We start from the raw sequence: 16995 nt of genomic DNA on the forward strand, positions 1-16995 counted from the left end.
ATTGATTTGGAAAAATTCCTGTAGTTTTTTCTCCATTACTGTCTTATATTTGGGGTTGCTTACCAGGTATTCGTTCATTCACAAGCAGGATGATGTTGTTGGGGGATTACCTATTGTAAAGGAGGCATATACTGGTGCATGATCAGAATGCAGTAAGAAGCCTATCTTCGATTTACCACACCTCTTAACCATAGTTTTAGATGTTAAAATATAATCTAGTCTTTGGTAAGATGTGTGTCAGTGGCGTAGCTATAGGGGTCGCAGCGGTCGCAGTTGCGACCGGGCCCCTAAGCCTGAGGGGCCCACGGGCCCCCCTCGCCACACTTAGTGTCCGTATCATTGCTTCTTAGATAAAATCGATCTTTACACAGCGCATGAGCAGTAGCTTGTGTGTATCAGCGTGTGTACTCCCCCTCCCTTCTTGTGCTCTGAGGCACTGGATTGGAGGAGACAGGGGAGGAGGAGCCTAGATACACACTGCCGCACGCTGTGTAAGGAAAAAGCTCATGTCTCATCCCTGCTCGTTTCCCCACATCCATGTGAGTTCTGGACAGGCATCTCTTGTAATTACATTGTCTCTCTTTAGTGGTTTTTCCCTATACTGTTTGATCTTTGCTGTCTCTCTCTCTGTTCTTTCCATCCTGCAAATAGAGGACAGAACGGGAGGATTCAGCAGTGAGAGCAGCGCAGACAGGACACTGATAAGAGGTTACTGAGGGTCATAATTCATCACAGGACAGCTCAGCCTCCAGTTATCGGGAAGACACTGATAAGGGGGCTAGAGGTTACTGTGGGTCATGAATGATTGCACATTACTGGAGGTCTGGAGCTGTGCTGTAATGTGAAGCACACAGCTCTGCTATGCCAGTGTCCATTAGGAAACTATAAAAAAATAAAGAGGCTGCTCCTAAAGGTTTATAAAGTTGTTTTTTTTGCCAGAATCATAAATTATCACCTATCCTTAGTGATCATTTTGTTTTCGCTGGGACGCCCACCAATCATGAGAACTGGGGTTCCAAACCCCCCCATTCCTCCTCACTGTAAGCAGGACATTGAATGGAGCAGTGATCGTGCATGCACTCTACATTGCTCCATTCAAAGTCTATTTACGTCATTGTCATAGACCGTGAATGGTGCGGCGGGCGTATGCTCAACAGCCGCTCCATTCAAGCTCCTCTTTACTGCAGGGGTGCAGTGAGGAGGCTCAGAGGGTTTGGGACCCCTGGTCTCTCGATCGCCTCCAGCAATAAGAGAATGATCAAATATACTGTGGGGGGCAAAAAAGTTGGTATTGTGGCTGTATAAGGCACAAAGGAGGGTATTACTGTGGGGCACAAAAAAGGCATTCTGATTTTGTGGTGGGGGCACTATTACTTTGTAGGAAACAAAAGGGGGCACTAGTACAGTTTGGGGCACAAATGGGGCCACTATTAAGGTGGAGAGGGCACTAAGAGGGCTATTGGGGCTAACAGCATAATTTGTAGTTTGTGTGAAGAGACAAGTGGTGGCTGGAAGAAGTCATGCCGGTCTGGCATGGATAGAGTAGAAAAGGGAAATCGGGATACAACTGTAGTGTATTAATTTTTCACTGTGTAGAGCTGGTATATGACCTTTATTTGGTGACTTCATTATTTAGGTATACTATCATACATGGAACTGCGCCGCTTTAAGCCTGCCGTGTTATAAAAGTTGTTTTATTCGTCTCTGATGTATATATTTTTGTTTTGAGGGGTTACTTTAGAGACCCAGTAATGCAGCTGAAAGTTAGAGAGAAGATGCGTAGGGGGGCCCAAACTCAAAGTTTGCACCTGGGCCCATGAGCCTTTAGCTACGCCCCTGATGTGTGTGCAGGGGTGAAATGCGTGTAGACTTTTACTGAGGGATAAAATGTGTGCCACATATCCATCAGGTCAGAGTTGTGTAAACATTTACTTATGGCAGATAAGGCCCTATAGGAAAGAGCTGAGTGCCCAGTGGAGAAGTCTAATGTGGGGTCCAAAGCTGCGTTTAAATCTCCTCCTGAAAGTATTTCTCCATCTTTGAATGTGTCCACATTTTTCATTATATCAGACAGCCACACCTGTCCCTTGTTAGGGGCATATAAACTACCTAGGGTGAGGAGTTGCGAGCCTATTTTGCCTTTCAGCAATATGTAACATCCCTCAGGATCTGTACATTGGTCTAGCAATGTAAGAGAGAGGCCTCGAAAAGGTTGGGTAATGAAGTGGGTTAGGTCAAAAGTGGGTTTCCTGTATGAAAAATATGTCCACTTTTTCCTTATGTAATAAAGAAAATATTTGCCCTAACATTGAATGTTGCAACTGTAATGTTAGCCATAGTATGTGTCGGTATGTGTGAAAGCAGAACCCTAGCGGTGTCATAGGGACCTAGTTTGAATGGGCAGGGGAATGTTTTAAACCGATATTGCACTGCAAGTGAACCATAGATCGTGAAAGGTTTGAGTTGTGGAACCTGTAGAGAGAATGTGAGGAGTGGAGGAATATGGGTGTTTGGTAACAGAGAATCTAATAAACTGTACAACCTTAGAAACATTGTGAAATGGTACAATATAGTATGATGCAATAGATAGGACATGCATGACAGCTGCAAAAAGGTACATCATATGAAGAGAAAAGAATGAGCCTGCAGAACAGGGTAGCTTAAAGTCATAAAACGGTCAGTTTTGCAAGACGAGGAAGGATACGTAGGACACAGGAAAAAGTACTCCATTTGCTATGAAAGTTCTCAAGTGGGGTCTGTTGTCCACTTCCGTGGAATAAGTTTTCCTGCTTTGCGTTTAGTCTTGGAGCCCTTTCTGCTAAACGGTTGTTCCCAGTGAATGTTGAGGGGCACACCAGGGAGATCATCCAAATCTTGCACCACATTCCAGTCGGAAATTTCAAAAGGAAGGATTTCTAATCTTGCATAGACGTCGCCCAGATCTTCCATAGAGCGGATGACAGATTTGCGACCTGGGAAATTTATCAGCAGACAAAAGGGGAAAAGTCATCTATAGGTAATTTGGCAGTTTCTAAGTAAGTCAGCAAGGTGTTTCAGGTTTCTTCTTTTGTTTAGGGTTACTGTGGATAGGTCTTGAAAGAGAGATAATTTTTCTCCTTCGTATGTCAGTTCCTCTCTTTCTCTTGACTTTTTCAAGATAAGACTCTTAGTTTTAAAATTGAGGATTCGGCATATGACATTCCACAGCAGATCTGACGCTTTTGAGCAGGGTTTGAGGGCTCTGTGGTCTCTTCTCACAACCAGATCTGCCGGATCATGACTTCCCAAGATTTTATGTTTTATGTCTGCCATTTCTTTCATAATCTTTCAAACCGGCAGGTCATTTGGCGGAGAATGGAGTTCTGTATCGCTTTTATCATTTTCCCCAGAGTCAACATTTGGCGTGGATTGACCACTGAGAGGTGTTTGGTGAATTTTAACATTAGCAACCGTGGAGGTGTAGTGACAGTGAACTTAGGGCCCCAAGTGGCTCCTACAGGTGTAAGCCCATTTTTTTCCACCTACCTCAGGGTGCTGTAGGTCTTCAATGAAGGTGGGTCAATGGCACTCAGAAGGCGGTATGTAGTTACCCCAGGCCCGGCCGTGTGGACTGTTGAAAATGTAGGCTGCCGCTTTAGCCTCTGAAGTAATCCCAGAGGCCTGTAAATCCAAATATCCTCCCTCCAGATGAGGGGGAGAGCCAGGGGACTGCAGATGATGGATGTTAGGTGGATGTTGGCGGATTTCTGTGTGGAAGCCGGAGCTCAGCGAAATTGCGTCCACTCTCTCTGCTGTCTCGGCCACTTTCCCCACTGCTTCTTGAACTGCCATTTACTTCTGTGGGAGTTAGGGAAACAGTATAGCTCAGCAAGCTTTGCTGTTTTCGTAACTCCCGACCATCTAATCAGGAAGTGTCCGGAAAGCAGCGGGAGCCGAGAAAGGCAGAACAGGGTTTAGGGGGCCCCATTCTAGAGATAGGAGCGGGTCCCAAAGGTGGGACTGGCATCTATCGGACGTTTATGGCATATCCTGTGGATATGCCATAAATGACCAAGATGGGCAAACCCCTTTAAAGTTTTCACTCACTGTGTGGTCAGTCACCACACTATGGTGGCCTCCTCAAGCACTGTATGGGGTGCCACTCCCACTTCACCACCACAAATACACTTATTTTATTATTGGTTTACTACTTTGGTTATAGTATTTTACTGTGTAAAGTAAGTTTACTTATACTAGTGTATTGCTTATTAGAATTGCAAGTATTCATTTAAAAAAATAAAAAAATTTACTTTTCTGTCATCACTTCCTTGGTTCAGCACTACTGCATTCCTATAAGTGAAATATGGCAAGTTATAGCCCTTTTACACTAAGCAATTATCGAACAGACAAGTGTTCATATAACGCTCGTTGCCGATAATTGCCCTATGTAAAAAGGGCAGCGATCAGCAGATGAATGAGCAAACGCTCGTTCATCGGCTGATCGTATCGTTTTAGAAAACTGAAATATAATCGTTGTCGGCAGCACATCAAACCTGTGTAAATGATAATAATGTATGGGGACAAGCGAACAGAGTAACGGCAGCTCGTCCCCATACGAGTTGTCTCGTTGATCGGCGATCGTTTCACCTGCCGAAATTGGCCGATGTAATAGGGCCTTAAGTCCTGTTTGATAAGTTAGTTACATGAGTGCTTTGTGTTATACTCAGTTGTTAAATATGGAAATCATTTGCATTATTTATGCTTGTTACTTATGTTCAAAACTAGTATTAAAATGTGCAATATAGATTTGTATCGTTTTATATGCGCGCGGGCGTGGTTAGGTTATGGGTGGACCAGGCACATTCTTTACACAGGGGCCTTCTGCAGTCTTTGTCCACCTCTGCATAAACATGTATAAACTGCTAGTTTTCAGATCGTTGGAGGCACATTTCTTCATCATGATTTTTAACCGCTTAAGGATACGACCTAGGTTGATTCTTAAGAACTGATCCTTAAGAATTTTGATCCTTAAGAACTGATCCGTAAGAATTTTTTTTTCAGTTTTTCATCTCCGCATTCTGAAAGCGAGAAATGTATTTCTTTTTCCATCGACGTAGCCATATAAGACCTGTTTTTTTTTTCAGCGTATGTAGTATTTCTTAATGGCACCAATTTAAGGTACATACAATGTATTGAATAACTTTTATAATTTATTTTTGACGGGGCACAGAACAAAAACAGCAATTCCAACATTGTTACCTTTGTTGTGCGGGTCAACATAATTACGGCACATAATTACAGCCATAACAACTTTATATAGTTTTTTATGTTTTGCTACTTTTGCACAACAACATTTTTTGACAAAATATTTCGTTGGTTATTTTTCTGTTAATGTAGCTTTATGGGGGCTTATTTTTTGCGGGATAATTTGTTTTAATTGGTACACTTTTTTTTTATCATTCTAACTCCTGTTTTTGAGAGGCTGCAAGGACAAAAAATCGGCAATCTTGCATTGTTTTTTTTTTTTTTTTCGTTCTTTACATGTGGGGGTGTGTGAGAGTGCGGGTGTGTGTGGGGGTGTGGGGTGGTTGGGGGGGTGGGAGGGGTGCGTGTTGGGGGGGTTTGTAGAGTGTGGGTGTGTGGGGGTGGTGTGGGGGGTTTGCGGAGCGGCTGCATGTGTGGGGGAGGTTTATGGGGGGAGCGTCATGGTGCACCTCCGGCCTCCCCATGCCCGGCCATCACTACAGATGTACAGTTACTAGATCGTACTTGGCTCTTCCCGATACCCCTGGTGGGAGAGTTAGTGATAACCTTTCGGTGTGCCCTATAGCTGCTGCCAGCTAGCATTTGTAGAATCACTTAAAAAATGGAAACAATACTTGGCAATTTAAAGACACCTCTTCCTGGCTTGTAGCCAAAAATAGATAGGGTTGAGTCTCCCATCCACATTTACAGCACCTGTGAGTCAGGCTGCTTTGCCTGATTCACCTTGCTGTAATGCTGGGAAGTGCTCCCTCTGGTGGCCAACGTAGGAAAACATGTCAAATTATTATTTAATTTTTAATACTTCCCACCTTGTGTAAGAAAAAAAAAAATACACCAAAAAAAACAAAAAAAATAAGTAATTTGCTTACATTTTTTTTAATTTGCGGCACATTCCCTTTAAGGCCCTGTTCACATTCTGGTATATTTGCCTGCATAAAAGTGCATCAATGGGGCCATCATCTTTAAAAGGTGCTATACCATGTGGATTAAAAGGCTGGAGACATAAATACAATAATGCAATATTCAAACGCAGAAAAGAAGAACAAACATAGCAGTGACAGATTCAGTAATTTGAGTACCTGCCCAAATGACCATACAGGCCAAAAATCATTGGGTACAGAGACAGTAATATGGTTAGTACATACTGTATGGGAGATTGGTTAGGTGGTATTAAAGTAAAGTGTCAGTAATCTTAGGTCCTGTTCACACAGAGTTTTTTTGCCGCGGTTTTTGGCACAGCAAAAAACGCGTCTAAAATCGCGGCAAAAAACGTGTCTACAAAATCGCGTGGTGTAAAACCACTTCAAAAATGCCGGAGCTGATTTTTCCAGGCAGAATTTTCTGCCTGCTAAAAATTCTGTGTGAACAGGCACTTAGTTTTTCAACTTGTAGTGAGTGGAATAGGAGGGAAATCTTCTCTGACTATGAATGAATGTGACCAGAGAACCATGTATATGGAGATCTCTTGGGATGACCATGTGACAGAAAAGTCATTCTCCATGAGAGTTAACATGGCAGACAATAGAGGTTGTCAGGCAGTTTCATTAGCAGTTGTAGTCACCCAATTATAAAACACAGAGATGTGTGCAATTGTAAATGTAAATGGTTTTTTTCTTGGAAATCTGGTCGAAATCTTCTCCTCTTGTAGAACCTCTTATGGAATAATTGATGTGGAATGATTCAATCCCTTTCCAGTTTCATAAGCATCTATAACCTTCTTTCTGAAGGTCTGAGAAGTGGTGATACCCACTGGCGTAGCTATAGGGGTCGCAGCGGTTGCAATTGCGACCAGGCCCCGAAGCCAAGGGGGCCCACAGCCCCCCGCACCACATCAATAGAAAGTTACTATAGTAACTCGGGCCGCGGGCTCCTGTTACTATAGTAACAGACTTTACTTACCTTCCTGGTTCCGGATCGCAGCGGAGGTCCTGACGTCAAGCGCTGTGCGCAGCGCATGACGTCACAGCGCTATGCGCCGCGCACAGCATCGAGACGACAGAACTCCCGCCGCGGCCGAAGAGGAAGGTAAGATTAGCCCTGACTGGCGGGGTCCGACTCCCGGGACCCGCCAATCAGCTGTTTTGAAGGGGCCGCAGCACTCGTACGAGAGCTGCTCACCTTCATTCCGGTCTCTTTATTCCACTCACACTGTGAATCGGTGTTGGTGATTCACAGTGTGAGCGAGTAGTGAAATGAAGGGGAAGCAGCTCTCGTACGAGTGCTGCAGCCCCTTCAAAACAGCTGATTTGCGGGTCCCGAGAGACACAGCAGCTATTGATGGCCTATCCTGTGGCCTGCCCGTCACTACAGATGGACGGGTACTGGTTCGTACCCGGTTCTTCCCAGTACCCCTGGTGGTGGTGGGTACCGGGGTAATAATGGGGGTTAGTGTTAGCCTCTGCACCGGCTAACATTAAGCCTCGCCTTAGTAATGGAGGTTGTCAATCAGCCGGCGGCCATTACTAAGGCGGTGATAATAAAGTTTAAAAAGATACAAGCACATAGAAAAAATATTTTATTGAAATAAAAAAACAACCCTCATTAACCATTTTATTGAGAATAAAAAAACGCCGTTATTGAAGTCCTCGAATCCGAAGTCCAACAACCGAACTTGTAAAAAAAACACAAACACACAAAAATAATCAGTAACACATAAAGAAGCAAAATTATTATTCTTACCTTTCCTGGGTCCAGCGCTGGAGCCGCAATGTCAGCGAGCTGGGCCCTATATCTAATCCAATCATGTGTGATACTGTCCGCTGGGCCCTGTATCTAATCCAATCATGTGTGATACTGTCTGCTGAGCCACTGTATCTAATCCTATCATGTGTGATACTGTCTGCTGAGCCACTGTATCTAATCCTATCATGTGTGATTGTAAAGGATCTGCCAGGCACTACGTCTGGGTATACTCCCAGGATTAATCAGTCGACACCTGAGGCCAGACCTCTGAGACTGACACCTGCTCCCACCAATCAGGGTGGCAGGCTCAGGAGTGGGAGAGCCTATCGCGGCCTGGTCAGTCAGAGTTAGCTCCGCCCCCTGTCCATTTATACCTGCCGTTTTCTCTTCCTCCTTGCCTGTTATTCTTCTTGGATTCCTGGCCCCACTGCTGCCTTGCTCCAGCCTGCTTCTGCCGTGCTTCTGCCTTGCTTCAGTTCCGTTTATCCTGCGTTGCTCTGCCCCTGGCTTGCTTCTGCTCCGTGCTCCCGTTTGTATACTCCACTACTTCCTGATCCTGACTGGCTCATTCACCGCTCCGTTTCCTCGCGGCGTTCCGTGGGCTACTGTATTCCCTTGCGTGTTCCCTGTTTGTACTCCCTTGCACTTAGACAGCGTAGGGACCGCCGCCAAGTTGTACCCCGTCGCCTAGGGCGGGTCGTTGCAAGTAGGCAGGGACAGGGCGGTGGGTAGATTAGGGCTCACTTGTTCCCTTCACCTCCTTCCTGCCATTACATAATAACAAGCCGTTACCTAGTCTACCATTTCTTCTACGCTGACGCTATCATGGACCCCTTGAGATCCTGACCCAGCAGATGCAGGGCCTCTCCCTACAGGTCCAGGCCCTGGCTCAGAGGGTCAATCAGTCTGACGCTGCCTTTGTAGTACCCCTCACCTCACCTTTAGAACCCAACCTCAAGTTACCTGACCGGTTCTCAGGGGACCGTAAGACTTTTCTCTCCTTCCGGGAGAGTTGCAGACTTTATTTCCGCCTAAGACCTCACTCCTCAGGTTCCGAGAACCAGCGGGTGGGTATCATTATATCCCGACTCCAGGAAGGGCCCCAAGAGTGGGCCTTCTCCTTGGCTCCTGACGCCCCTGAACTTTCCTCCGTTGATCGGTTTTTCTCTGCCCTCGGTCTCATTTACGACGAGACTGACAGGACTGCCTTAGCCGAGAGTCAGCTGGTGACCTTACGTCAGGGTAGGAGACCTGTTGAGGAATACTGTGCTGATTTTAGAAAGTGGTGCGTAGCTTCTCGGTGGGACGACCCGGCCCTAAAGTGCCAGTTTAGGTTAGAATTATCTGATGCCCTGAAGGATCTGCTGCTTAGCTACCCCTCTTCTGACTCCCTAGACCAGGTTATGGCCCTAGCAGTACGACTTGACCGACGTCTCAGGGAACGTCAGCTTGAACGTTTCAATGTTTTCCCCTCTGACTGCCCTGCGATTCCCCCCGAGGTCCCGTCTCCTCGCTCTTCCACGGAGGACTCGGAGGTACCTATGCAACTCGGGGCCTCCATGTCCCCTCGACAACGTAGAGAGTTTCGCAGGAGGAATGGTCTCTGCTTCTATTGTGGGGACGACAAGCATCTACTGAACACCTGTCCCAGGAGCAAGAATAAGCAGCCGGAAAACTTCCGCGCCTAAGTGATCATCGGGGAGGTCACTTGGGCGCACAGGTATTTCCCGTTAATACTAAACGCAATAAGATTTTGCTTCCCTTTCAGGTCTCGTTTGCTGGCCGGTCTGCCACTGGCAGTACCTTCGTGGATTCGGGCTCATCTGCTAATATCATGTCTGTGGAATTTGCTATGTCTCTAAAGATGCCTTTTATTGATTTACCTTATCCTATCCCTGTAGTAGGTATCGACTCCACTCCTCTTGCTAATGGTTATTTTACTCAGCATACTCCTGTTTTTGAACTCCGTGTTGGCTCCATGCATTTGGAGCAGTGCTCTGTACTGGTGATGCAGGGATTATCGTCCGATCTGGTATTAGGTCTTCCCTGGTTGCAGTTGCATAATCCCACGTTTGATTGGAATACTGGGGAGCTTACCAAATGGGGTAGTGAATGTCTTATGTCATGTCTTTCTGTTAACTCTATTTCTTCCCGGGAGGAGGTAAACACGCTTCCTGAGTTTGTTCAGGACTTCGCTGATGTGTTTTCTAAGGAGGCCTCCGAGGTGTTGCCCCCTCATAGAGATTACGATTGCGCCATCGATTTGGTGCCTGGTGCCAAGCTTCCTAAGGGGAGGATATTTAATCTTTCATGTCCTGAACGTAAAGCCATGAGGGAGTATATCCAAGAATGCCTGGCCTAGGGTTTCATTCGCCCCTCGACTTCTCCTGTAGGTGCTGGCTTCTTCTTCGTGGGGAAGAAGGATGGTGGTCTTAGGCCGTGCATTGATTATCGGAACTTGAATAAGGTCACAGTAAGGAACCAGTATCCCCTTCCTTTGATTCCGGATCTTTTTAATCAGGTTCAGGGGGCCCAATGGTTCTCTAAGTTCGATCTACGGGGGGCATATAACCTTATCCGCATCAAAGAGGGGGATGAGTGGAAAACTGCGTTCAACAAGCCCGAAGGTAATTTCGAATACCTAGTCATGCCCTTTGGGTTGTGTAATGCCCCTGCCGTCTTCCAGAATTTTATTAATGAAATTCTGAGAGATTACCTGGGTAATTTTCTTGTAGTGTACCTTGATGACATACTGGTGTTTTCCAAGGACTGGTCCTCACACGTGGAGCATGTCAGGAAGGTCCTCCAGGTCCTTCGGGAAAATAATCTATTTTCGAAGACCGAAAAATGTGTGTTTGGGGTACAGGAGATACCATTTTTAGGTCAAATCCTCACTCCTCATGAATTCCGCATGGACCCTGCCAAGGTTCAGGCTGTGGCGGAATGGGTCCAACCTGCCTCCCTGAAGGCGCTACAGTGTTTTTTGGGGTTCGCTAATTATTACAGGAGATTTATTGCCAACTTCTCGGTCGTCGCTAAGCCTCTTACGGACCTCACTCGCAAGGGTGCTGATGTCCTCCATTGGCCCCCTGAGGCCGTCCAGGCTTTTGAGACCCTCAAGAAGTGCTTTATCTCGGCCCCCGTGCTGGTTCAGCCCAACCAAAGGGAGCCATTTATTGTGGCGGTTGACGCGTCCGAGGTGGGAGTGGGGGCCGTCTTGTCCCAGTGTACCAGCTCCCTCACCCATCTCCGCCCCTGTGCTTACTTCTCTAGGAAGTTTTCGCCCACGGAGTGTAACTATGATATTGGCAACCGCGAACTTTTAGCCATTAAATGGGCTTTTGAAGAGTGGCGTCACTTCTTGGAGGGGGCCAGACACCAGTTAACGGTCGTTACTGACCACAAGAATCTGGTTTTCCTAGAATCTGCCCGGAGGCTTAATCCTAGACAAGCTCGTTGGGCACTATTCTTTACCAGATTTAATTTCTTGGTTACCTATAGGGCTGGGTCCAAAAATATTAAGGCTGATGCACTGTCACGTAGTTTCATGGCTAATCCTCCTTCTGAGAAGGATCCTGCTTGTATTTTGCCTCCTGGTATAATTGTTTCTGCCACTGATTCTGACTTAGCCTCTGACATCGCGGCTGATCAAGGTTCAGCTCCCGGGAACCTCCCTGGGGACAAACTGTTTGTCCCCCTGCAATACCGGCTAAGGGTACTCAGGGAAAACCATGACTCCGCTCTATCTCGTCATCCTGGCATCTTGGGTACCAAACTCCTCATTACCAGAAACTATTGGTGGCCTGGGTTGCCTAAAGACGTTAGGGCTTACGTCGCCGCTTGTGAGGTCTATGCTAGGTCCAAGACCCCTAGGTCCCGACCTGCGGGTTTACTACGTTCCTTGCCCATTCCCCAGAGACCTTGGACCCATATCTCCATGGATTTTATCACCGATTTGCCTCCATCTCAGGGCAAGTCGGTGGTGTGGGTGGTAGTAGACCGCTTCAGCAAGATGTGCCACTTTGTGCCCCTTAAGAAACTACCTAACGCCAAGACGTTAGCTTCTTTGTTTGTGAAACACATTCTGCGTCTCCATGGGGCCCCAGTCAATATCGTTTCGGACAGAGGGGTACAATTTGTTTCCTTATTTTGGAGAGCTTTTTGTAAAAAGTTGGAGATTGATCTATCCTTCTCCTCCGCCTTCCATCCCGAAACTAATGGCCAAACGGAAAGGACTAACCAATCCCTGGAACAATATTTAAGGTGTTTCATTTCTGACTGTCAATTTGATTGGGTCTCATTCCTTCCCCTCGCCGAATTCTCCCTGAATAACCGGGTCAGTAACTCGTCAGGGGTCTCCCCGTTTTTCTGTAATTTCGGGTTTAATCCTAGGTTCTCCTCCGTTTCCCCTGGTTGTTCCAATAATCCCGAGGTAGAGGACGTTCATCGGGAACTGTGCACAGTCTGGGCCCAGGTTCAGAAGAACCTAGAGGCGTCCCAGAGCGTACAAAAGATTCAGGCTGATTGTAGACGTTCTGCTAACCCCCGGTTTGTCGTCGGGGATCTGGTGTGGTTGTAGTCGAGGAACTTGCGCCTTAAGGTCCCGTCCAGGAAGTTTGCTCCCCGATTTATTGGACCTTATAAGGTCATTGAAGTCCTCAACCCTGTATCCTTCCGTCTGGAGCTGCCCCCATCCTTTCGCATACACGACGTCTTCCATGCCTCCCTCCTGAAACGCTGCTCCCCGTCCTGGTTCCCCTCGAGGAAACCTCCTGTTCCCGTTCTCACCCCTGAGGGGGTGGAATTCGAGGTGGCCAAGATTGTGGACAGTAGGATGATCCAGGGCTCCCTCCAGTACCTGGTCCATTGGAGAGGATACGGGCCGGAGGAGAGGACTTGGGTACCTGCTCGAGATGTTCACGCTGGGGTATTGATCAGGAGGTTCCACCTTCTCTTCCCCACTAAACCGGGTCCTCTTAGTAAGAGTCCGGTGGCCCCTCATAAAAGGGGGAGTACTGTAAAGGATCTGCCAGGCACTACGTCTGGGTATACTCCCAGGATTAATCAGTCGACACCTGAGGCCAGACCTCTGAGACTGACACCTGCTCCCACCAATCAGGGTGGCAGGCTCAGGAGTGGGAGAGCCTATCGCGGCCTGGTCAGTCAGAGTTAGCTCCGCCCCCTGTCCATTTATACCTGCCGTTTTCTCTTCCTCCTTGCTTGTTATTCTTCTTGGATTCCTGGCCCCACTGCTGCCTTGCTCCAGCCTGCTTCTGCCATGCTTCTGCCTTGCTTCAGTTCCGTTTATCCTGCGTTGCTCTGCCCCTGGCTTGCTTCTGCTCCGTGCTCTCGTTTGTATACTCCACTACTTCCTGATCCTGACTGGCTCATTCACCGCTCCGTTTCCTCGCGGCGTTCCGTGGGCTACTGTATTCCCTTGCGTGTTCCCTGTTTGTACTCCCTTGCACTTAGACAGCGTAGGGACCGCCGCCAAGTTGTACCCCGTCGCCTAGGGCGGGTCGTTGCAAGTAGGCAGGGACAGGGCGGTGTGTAGATTAGGGCTCACTTGTTCCCTTCACCTCCTTCCTGCCATTACAGTGATACTGTCTGCTGAGCCAATGTATCTAATCCTATCATGTGTGATACTGTCTGCTCAGCCACTGTATCTAATCCTATCATGTGTGATACTGTCTGCTCAGCCACTGTATCTAATCCGATCATGTGTGATACTGTCTGCTGAGCCAATGTATCTAATCCTATCCATAGTTTATAAGGTCGTAGTGCTATAGATATGCTATGCTGTCTCCTATACACACATTTTTTTTAGGGCGGACACATCTGTATTGGGGCTATTTCCCCTGACATTTTAAGCACTGAGGGTTTGTTCACACGGCAGCGTCCGTTACGGCTGAAATTATGGTGCTGTTTTCAGGAGAAAACAGCTCAGTAATTTCAGCCGTAATGGCATGCTCAGGCGTTTTTCGCTGCGTCCATTACGAACGTAATTGGAGCTATTTTTCCATGGAGTCCATGGAAAACGGCTCCATTTACGTCTGAAGAACTGACAGGCACTTCTTTGACGTGGGCGTCTTTTTTACGCGCCGCCTTTTGACAGCGGCGCGTAAAAAAAAATGACCGTCGGCACAGAACATCGTAAGACACATTCAAATGAATGGGCAGATGTTTGCCAACGCTTTTGAGCTGCATTTTCGGACGTAATTCAATGCTAAAACGCCCGAATTACGTCCGTAAATAGTGTGTGTGAACCCAGCATTAGTGATGCCCCTGCTGCTAGTGCTGCATTGTTGGGTCACTGAGGAGACCCAGCAATGCAGCTGAAAGCTGCGGACTGTCGGCCATGAGGAGTTTGCGGGGGGGGCCCAATAAAAACTTTTGTATCGGGGCCCATGAGCCTTTAGCTACGCCCCTGGTGATACCACACATTCAGCAAAAAAAACTAAACCAAATGAAATGTCTGAGGTATAAAGAAGATCCTCTCTAAAGATGTTCTGTTCATTTGCACCTGGTTCTAATTTTAAAAGTAGTGATAAATGTAGGGGTGTATTTACTTTCCATTGAGATATTGGCATATCTATTAGTTATTAGTTTAATATCTTTTAATATAGATTTTAATATCTTTATATACTCTTTCAATGAAGATGAAATATTCATATGTCCACATATGTTAAAAATTAAAAAAAACTTTACATGGGGTGTCATGTAACGTGACTGTATAATATTCAGAAAGGAGCCTGTCTCTGACAGTGTCATACCCTTCTGTTTCATGTGTGTAATTTCCCTGAAAATAAACTGGGCTTCTTACAATAACAGCTAAATGAGAGCTCACACATCTACCCGTATTAGTCCACCTGCCTCTTAGTGCCAGCATAGACCGGTTAGCAGGACCTTCCAGGAACGTTAAGGCATTAACCAGAATATTTAGGCTTAGCTGTAAAATGTGGGTGGAAAAAAACAGCAGATATTGTCATATTTTCCATTTTGATATCACATACAGGCAATATTTCCTACTTTTACTACATTCACTTCAACAAACTAAAAGAAACTAGAAAATGTTTTTGTATTTTTTGGTCATCACCATGAAATAAACATCTATCAAGGAAGGCAGCTTATTATATTGATAAAATAAACATGATACTCTTTATTACTGTACATTTTATGAAACCAGAGATTGTATATTGATACATGTTTGGCACGTACTGTATCTTTTACATTAAATATAATATAAAGAACATTAAAACAGTTACAGGAAAGAGAATAGGTCTTAGGCTAAAAACGCCATGAATATGTCCAAGACCAAGCCAGGTTATAGTCTCTAAGGAAAGGTTTACACTTTGAAACTGGATACAAATAGAAGTAGTAGATATTCAGAGTGAGATACCTTGGACCCACCAGAGGGAATTATTCTGGGGACCCACTGTCTATTTATACATAATATGTGGTCGTACACTTTTCATTGCATTGCAAACTTTTTATTATCATTGCACACACAGAACATATCATCAATAAGGTGTAACAGGTTATCTGTGAATTTTATAAGAAAAAGATTATAGTGGCAAGTGGTAAGCTCCAAAGTGAGCTCCTTGTAGGGTTATGTTTTGCTGGACCTTTGGAGCCTATTATTATGTCAGAGCCTGGGCCCACTGGATAATCCTGTGCTACTCTGCTGCACCAGTCCAACCCTGGTTGTAGCCTGTTTTTGAAGTTCTTTCTTTGCCATCTTGTACAAAAACTAAAAATAAATATCTATTAGACCAGAGAGTTGCAGTAAGGGCCTGTTCACATCACCGTTCATTTCCGTTCCGGGGTTCCGTCGGAGGGTTCTGTCAGGTGAACCCCGCAACGGAAAGTGAAACTGACAGCACAGCTTCCGTTTCAGTCACCATTGATCTCAAAGGTGACGGAAACATCGCTAATGCTTTCCATTCATCACCATTCCGGCTGTTTTCCGGTTTTCCGACGGAATCAATAGTGTAGTCGACAGCTGTGCTGTCAGTTTCACTTTCCGTTGCAGGGTTCACCCGACGGAACCCTCCGACGGAACCCCGGAACGGAAATGAACGGTGATGTGACATTTCTGTCTCAGCCTTGATATGTTGTGTCTATAATGTAGGCAAACCAATACTGGCATAGTGAAAATAGAGTGGGGGAGATTTCCAAAGTGAAATGCAAAAAAATTCTGGCTGAAATTGCAGCAAAAAACTGACATACATGCTGTGCGCCAGTTTTTTTTATGTGTTTTAGACAATTGTTACACCTCTCTAGGTAGTTTTAAAAAGTGTCTCGAAAAGGGGGTGTGGCTAAGCAGAGTAATAAAATGCCTCAGATGTACTAGTAGCGTGCACCATTATTTTGGCGCAAATTATTGATGTAAAGTAAGCCAGACAAGACGTGGCATGTAGATGAGAAAAGTGTCTAACCTGTCTACCAAGAACTACCAAATTCTTCATGCAGTGTATGCCACTGGGATAAATTTGGCGCTGCTTCTGCTTGCGTGGTCTAGTTTTCTGCTCACTTTGACAGTATTGATAAATATCCCACGTTCTTTTTTACTTTAAGATAGTTTTTAATTTAATCTTGTGTTATGAGAGTAACGTTGAGTCCATATGCTGTGGACTATTTCTGCTGCAGATTTCACAGCAAATCCGTGATGACATGCACATGTAACGTGGGTTTCGGTGAAGATTTTACGCTATGCATTGCAAAGGGTGAAATCTGCTGTGAAAGTATTGACATGCTGCGGATTAGAAAATGTGCAGCATGCCTTAAAATCTGCACAGATGTTTTTCTGTTGCATGTGGATGGGCTTTTTAAAACTCCATTCACATGTATTGTACCGTACATCTGTGCTAAAAATATGCAGCAATTCTGCAGCGTGTGAATTGACCCTAGACTCACATCTTCTGGACTGCTCTTCTACATGGACTCTTGTTACCCTACAGCTTCAATAACAATTGTTGTACTTGAGTGCAACCTTTTTCATTCCATGTGTTTCTTCTTAAAATGTTGTTGCTCATAAGTCACATGACAGTGTAACCTACATTTATCTTT

At 45.7% G+C, this 16995-nt stretch overlaps 1 protein-coding gene across 1 annotated transcript in view; it reads left to right on the forward strand.

Annotated features, from left to right (window-relative positions):
* Positions 1-263: 263 nt before the first annotated feature.
* Positions 264-16995, forward strand: part of PRKCQ (protein kinase C theta) — a 199200-nt gene continuing 182468 nt past the window's right edge. The window contains exon 1 of the mRNA XM_075857478.1: positions 264-539. The gene's annotated coding sequence lies outside the window, so the exon portion shown is untranslated. The remainder of the gene's footprint in view (positions 540-16995) is intronic.

The sequence above is a fragment of the Rhinoderma darwinii genome, chromosome 3, assembly GCF_050947455.1.
Source record: "Rhinoderma darwinii isolate aRhiDar2 chromosome 3, aRhiDar2.hap1, whole genome shotgun sequence".
In the NCBI taxonomy this organism is placed as follows: domain Eukaryota; kingdom Metazoa; phylum Chordata; class Amphibia; order Anura; family Rhinodermatidae; genus Rhinoderma; species Rhinoderma darwinii.